The sequence below is a fragment of the Lactuca serriola genome, chromosome 8 (assembly GCF_051521515.1).
Source record: "Lactuca serriola cultivar US96UC23 chromosome 8, Lser_US96UC23_V15, whole genome shotgun sequence".
NCBI classification, from domain to species: Eukaryota; Viridiplantae; Streptophyta; class Magnoliopsida; order Asterales; family Asteraceae; genus Lactuca; species Lactuca serriola.
In genome coordinates this window covers 149713891-149721451 of record NC_136415.1, presented here as the reverse complement: position 1 = coordinate 149721451, position 7561 = coordinate 149713891, and positions in this window count along the sequence as shown.

Here is a 7561-nt window from a genome sequence, read left to right as displayed (position 1 = left end):
GCCCTCCAAATCGGATCCCCCGTACCGTGAGTGGTTAAAATGATAATATAACGACACTTATATAGCTCATAATAATAGCCCAAATATTTACTATAAGGTCCTAATAACATTACTATATTGAAACATAAGCTATACGAAAGATAGGTTAGGCGTAACTCACTTACAACGGATTTTTCTCAAAATTGGGCTCCACTAGAGCAGCGTTCCCAAGCCGACAGGCTCTTTTTCTCAGAGCCATCGGGCACTCCGGGGCTTCCGCCTCATGCTAGGGGGGTTGCCTAGGCTTTTCGGGGGGTTTCGGGGGCTAGAGAAAGGTTCTAAAGAGAGAGAGAGAGAGAGGAAGAAGTAGGAAGGTGTGAGAATGAATGGAAGCCTCACCACTTATTTATTTGGGCTAAAGGAAGGTTCACGTCGTGAATTTTTGATATTCACGTCGTGAGGGAGGATGGCTACAGCCAGGCGCAACCTGGTGCTGACACGTGGCATCGCACACAGGGTGCAAATCAGCCGATTTTCAAAAATTCATAAATTTCGCATACGAGCTCCGTTTTCGAAGTTCTCTTTTTTCCGCGCATAGGTAAAAACAAGATCTACAACTTTCATTTAGACTCTGTCGGCTAATTCTCGACCAATCTAAAATTTAACAGTACGAGGAGATTAGATTGTTAAATAACCGCAAAGAATTCATAACTCCTTCATACGGACTCCGTTTTCATCTGTCTTTCTACCGTTGAGTTCATGTTAATGATATCTTCAACTCTGATTTATGCCGTGTAGGCAAAAAACTACTCGAACTAAAATTCGAGTTTCGGGTCGTACACTACTAAGCCGAAACTTTGAAAAATCATAACTTCCTCATACGAAGTCAGATTTGGGCGTTTTTTTATGGACGCTCTTGGTTTAATGTATAATATAACTTTGGATAAGATTAATAAGGCCAAAAAGAATTCTATCGTAAATTCATTATTTTACGTTTCCTGGTGTCGTGCCGGTTTTGCCACGAAACTTCGACGGGCCATAACTTCTTCGTTATAACTCGGATTTTAGCGTTCTTTATATCTACGGAAGCCTTGAGACATATTCTACAACTTGGTTAATATTATTTATTCTAAATAATATTTTTTATGAAAAGTCATTTTTGACACTTATTGGTTCTAAATTGTCTAGCCCGGATCTACGGGCGTTACAATTATCCCCCCCTTAGGATGATTACGTCGCGTAATCATCAACGAAACAGGGCTCACATGATGACTCCATATGCTATCTCTTCATCCTAAGTAATAGCCGTAACTTTCATTTTTCGTTGAACGAGTATCTAACTCTAAGACTTCTTGACTGCAGGCGGTGCTCGATCTTGCACTTGCTCCCTATCTCACGTTAGACTCCAAATTATGACCTTCAAGTCACAATCTCGATCCTCACTGGATATGAACTTAAGATAAGTTATTTATTACTACAATGGAACGATGTGTCATATTCTAATGACCTATCATCGTATGTTGCAACGCTTAGACTCAGGTTTCTTAGAGTCTTCCATAATAGACTATACTTTCATTCATGTTCTAATCTCATGTTAAAAGGTAGAAATTCTAGCTAAAAGAAACTATCATCATACCTCTACTGATCGCTTTGATTGTCTTTCTCTTCAAGCTTTTGGCGGCATAATCGGCTTTGTAGCTTCTTCTTTCCTTTGGCAGTCTTGCTTGAAGTGTCCCTCTTCACCACACTTAAAGCAAAATTCTCTCTTGGTTGTGTATTCGCTGGCGTAATGACCAGTCTTCCCGCATTTAAAGCAGGTCATCTCTTTAGAGCATTTCCCAATGTGCTTCTTTCTGTACTTATCACACCATTGTGCTCCTTCTTCTATCTTCTTTGAACCAGACTTCAAGAAATTTCTCTTCTCGTCTGTGACAACCCAAGTTGTCCCGTTACATTTCCCCGTTACCGTTAACGGAATATTCCACTGTATAAAAGTTTCGTTAATTAGAGGGCGTCAATTTACTAAACATTCCATTAGGTTACATTTAGCATGCCATTAAGTCGTGATAAAAGGAAATAAAACACAGGACACACATTTCCATTCATTTGGAAAATGTCAAGTTTTATTATTACGACCACTAAATCGGGTGCGACCAAAAGCCCCGTTTAACGGTAGTATCGGGTAAAATTCCACTGAGCCCCGACCCGGAAACCTATATAAGGGTGAGTGGAGTCCATTGGAGTCTTTTTACACTCTCTCTATACTCTCTCTCTAGACCCGTTTTCGCCCCGAATACGCAACCAAACGCTTCCAAATTGTATGTCCGCTTACCCTAGCGTATTCTAAACGTATTGATTTATGTTTATAGCCCAAAAATCATCCAAGAAGGCATGGTATAAGTAGTTTACGGCCCAGGAACATTCTAGGGCCATAAACCCCTAAAATGGTGCCAAACATGCCTTTAAACTTGTCCATAAGCTTAGAAACTATTAGGGGAATTAGGCTAGGGGTATTTTAACATAAAAACTCATGGATTTAGGACTCAAAGAAGAGTTTATGGCCCAAGCACTTGCTTAGGCCGTAAACTCCTCAAGTCATGGTCCCAAATGCACTCCAAACTCATCCTAGGGCTTCATACATAATTTAGGGACTTATCCTCTTGAGTTTAGACCCTTGAAACACTCCAAAATGATTTAATGAAAGGAGTTTACGGCCCAGACAAGGGTCAAGGCCGTAAACACCTCTTAAACTTGCAAAAGTGCCCCAAAAACACTTCCAAACCACACTAGGGCTTAACACATAAATTAAGGGCTTATTCCTTTGAGTTTAGAACACTTGAACACATCAAAATGAAGGATAAAAAGGAGTTTACGGCCCAGGTCTATACTAAGGCCGTAAACTCCCCAAAACATGCCCAAAATGAGGTTTTTGCCCCCCAAATGACCATAGAATATTTCTATAAAATGCTAGGAAGGATTTAAGGGCTTTAACACAAGGAAATATGGGATGAATTGGAGTTTACGGCCCAAGCATTTATCTAGGCTGTAAACTCCCCAAAACCCACTCAAATGATAGATTTAATCCTCCAAAATAGCATCACACTTCATTAGAAATCACTAGAAAGGCATTAGGGGCTTGAAACTTCCCAAAACTCTAAGGGTGAGAGTTTACAGCCGTAAACTCCCTTAGGAGTGTCCCTAGGCCGTAAACTCCCATATAGAGCCATTAGAAGCCTCAAATCCAATCATGCCTTTTAGGAAAAGTGCTTAGAATAAATCAAGGAACAAGCTAGAAGCATCAAACACCCTAGAACCCATCACCATGAGTTTACGGCCGTGAACTCATGGTGAGTAGTCCCTGGGCCGTAAACTATGTTATAAGGGTTTATTCTTGGAAGGTAAACTCTATTCCTTAGCCATACGCACCCTTAAACGCTACCCGGGACACCCAAACACTTAGCCAAAGTGTTTTCCGCTCCTGTGAGCGTGTATATTTGTTTAATTGGTATTAAATATGCTAATTGTATGTGAACATATGTTATCATATGTTAAATAGGTCATTGTGTGTGTTCAAGTCCTTGCGTGACACCGAACGCCCAAACGGCACTTCCGTCGGACCTACTTACACCAGGTGAGTTCATACCCCTGAATGAACCTTTTAAATATTTTCACATGTTTTATAGGGGGGAATACAAGTTAAACATGCCAGTTATCATATCAATCACATGTGATTGATAACCCACATGCACAAGATTTTACCACTGTACCCTGTTTTACCGAGTAGGACACTATAAATGGCTTTCAAAAAGGGTTTTTAAATTGTTCAAGTTCTTACTTTTACTGCTTATCAAAGATTCATTTTCAAACTGATTTATAAAAGATTCCCAAAGATTTCTAAAGGTTTTCACACTTATTTTATCAAAGAATACAAATGCGATATTCCTGAGTAATAAAGTTTTCAAAGGTTTTCATGAATACTTTTAATTGTTAGTTACTGCTGCTTCGCTTATACTTATTTTATACTCCTACTCTATAATGCTTTCACTTATACCTGAAGTCACTTATACCTGATGACGCTTATACTTATTCACGCTCTTACTTAGTGATACGAGTCTACTTTGCTTATACTTGAGATCGACTCTACTTCACTTATACTTGATACACTCTTACTTCACTTGTTGTCATCTCCACTCGCGATGCGCTTATACTTATTCGAAACTTATACTTCACTTGCGACCGCTCTTACTTCACTTGTTAGACACTCCTACTTCACGAGAATCTTATTTACTTGATACCCACTCAAGCATAGTTAGATGTATGTATGTGCTTGTGTAGACGCATATAAATAATGGTTGAAGGACTTAGGAAGGTTTGTCCTCCCTATTTCCTTTTCTTCGTTGAGATGTGGTCTGGTGGGATCAGATGTCCATCCGAAGGTCGTTTGATTCATTAGTTATATACTAGGTATACAAGCTTAGACATACGGGATACTTCAGTCAATTCAGTTAAGAGTCTCTACCTCTATTTTACACTTTCATTAGAAACCCACTATTGGGAAGTCTCTACCTCTAGTTCAGCACTTTCATTAGAAACCCACTATTTGGGATGCATCTTCAGGACACGGCCTTCTCCGTCGTCTAGTTGGTAACCAGAGTCTCCTGTAGGGAGAGCGGACATTGTGTGTATAGATCTATACGGGATTGACACCCCCGCACCCTGACTGCTAGCTACAGTCCACGGCTCACCAAGCCAAGGGGTGACAAATGTCACATTATATAGACACTTGTAGGGCGTCTGGTACTCTAGTGTCGGTTAGTATGGTTACGAGTATCCCGGGTTACCTTATAATTCATGGCCTTAAGGTAACGGTATTTCGCCGGCAATTTACACTGTATGCTGGTAACTCATTTTCAGAGTCACACTGTTTGGACCCTATAAAATGTATCTTTCATTTGATACTGCCTGGGGTCTGTCTCCTCTGTTTTGACCCTACAAGACGTATCTTTCATTTGATGCTGTCTGGGGTCTGTATCCACTGTATTCACAGAATCCACTGTATTCGCTGTTTTAGACCTTGCTAGACGTATCTTTCATTTGATATTGTCTGGGGTCTGTATTCACTGTTTTAGACCCTACCAGTTGTACCTTTCATTCGGTACCTTCTGGGGTCTGTGTCTCCACTTGTTAGACTGAACCAGACGTGTCGTTCGTTCGATACATTCCTGGAGTCTATGATTCCTTTCCTTAGTCAGCAGTCCTCACTGCTGAGGCATATGTTATTTCCCTGGTGTCGTTCGCTTTCCTCAATAATCAAATTCAGTACTTTGATAAGGATAGCAACTTAGGGAAAACTACTTTTTACCACACATCACTGACCAGTCTTGGTAGAAGGCTGCTTCATTTAAAGAAAATATAGGATTTTCTGGAAAGGACTCTAATACACTGAAACCTCTTAAACTATTACTTTATTAAGTTATTTGAATGAAATGTCACTAAATGCTTATGAACTCACCAGCATTTGTAAAAATGCTGATACTCGCTTTTCAAATAACTTGTATTCCCAGGTTAGCATTAGACAGGTACATCCCGGAGCTGTTGATGAAGATAGCTTGTACCACGCTATATTTATTCTATTACTTGTATTACTTTGATGTATTAATGTAACCATGTAAAACTATTACTATTAATGCAATGTTTTGTTGTACTTGATTACTATAATGCATGTGTTGTGATACTTGACATGACGTCATCCACCCCAGAACGTTTCCGTCGTTCCGGTTTTGGGGTGTGACATCGTCGGACCTTGAGGATCCTTCAGACTTTCTCTTCTCGCCAACCTCCATCTTACTGGCGGCTCTTCCCTTGATCATATCTTCAACAGACTTGGCAGCCCAGATAGCTACCTCTAGAGTAGGTGCCTGCCGTATTGGCACCACATACTCACATGGAAGTCCCTTTGCGTAGTTGTCAATTTTTGTCAGCTCATCCAGGACAAGGCGAAAAGCAAACTCCATCTTGTCTGTGATATTCTTGGTGTATTCATCGATGGTCATGCTTCCTTTCTTCAAGGTTAGGAATTGGTTCTCCAACTCGAGCAGGTTTTGGGCTGAACAATACTTACGTTTGAATTGCACCAAAAACTCTGCCCATGTCAGTTGCAGGGGCTCATTGGGGCTCAAAGTCTTCCCCACGGTGTTCCACCAACGAACAACACCTCCTCGGAATTGTCGCACTGCAAACGTGGTCTGTAATTTGCCTCTGCAACCACACGTCATGAAGGCCAACTCCATCTCCGAGATCTAATCCATAACTCCGACCGGATCTTCCTTTCAAGTGAAAGTCGATGGCTTGCAAGTCAGAAAATCTTTGTACTTGCATCCATTCCTCTCGAATTCGTCATCTTGATTAATCCTCATAACCATCAGTGCATCGGCTTGACCAACGGTCCCACTGTAGTTCCATTCCTCTAACTGCCCATCGTTCAATTCGGGTAGTTCAACTGGCATTGTAGGTTCGTCCCTATTTTCATGCAACATCTGCCTCATTTCTTCCCTTTGTTCAGCTAACATAGCCCGCATCATGGCTTGTACTCCAGCTATGGTGATTGGCTCAGGTGTAATTTCTACTACGACTGGTATTTGTTGTATCACTGGGGGTTGATCTCGGTTCCCATTTGCATTCACGTTTCCGCTACGGGTCCTTTCCATCTTGATCTATTCACTGAATAAGGTGAATCTAGATCTTTATTTAGGATTGACATTTAAATCATCCTTATCACTCCGAAACGTTTATATGCTAATTTTAATATCGTAGTTAAACGCTTAGAATCCTAAACACATAAGGTTCCCAGATCCGGTCGGAAATAGACCATAGTGTTGGATTAGTGTCTAAGCCCGTAACTATATTTGGTATGTACTTGACCCGGTTGTGCATGGTCCTTTTGGGTTGCCTTCACCAAAGCAACTTGACAAGGTAATTTAAGGAGAGAGAGAGAATATTATGGTTTATTAATATATTACAAGAATAATATATTAAAGGAGAAATCATATTTATTTAATTAGTATTGGTCATGAATTAATTAGGAATTGATTTGGTGGCTAAAAGAGATTAATTAAATAAAGGGGCATAAACTGTCAAATGTATGATAGTTAAGTTTTGGGCTGGGAAACCTAATGGACTAAGGGGGAACGCAATTATGATGGGGATCCATCATATTTTCGTCCAAGGCCTTATTCCAGAAGGTTCCTTGGGTTGCTTGGTGGCTAAGCTGTCAATTAGGCTTTAGACTGAAACCCTAGCAGCCTGTAGTATAAATATGACCCCTAGGCTATGAAAATCAGCTACACTTGTTTCCAAGAGAACCCTAGGGCCGAAATTAGCATCTCACACCCTCTCTCATATTGCCTTCTTGCTTGTGGGGTTTGTGAACCATTAGAGGAGTTGTAATTGCAACTCTAAGCTCAAGATCAAGGAAGCTACAAGGATTTCAAGCTATTTGAAAGAGGTAAACACTTAGATATGTTCTTATGATATTATTTTCAAATTATATGTGGTAGATCTAGGGTTGAGAGTCTTGGATTCA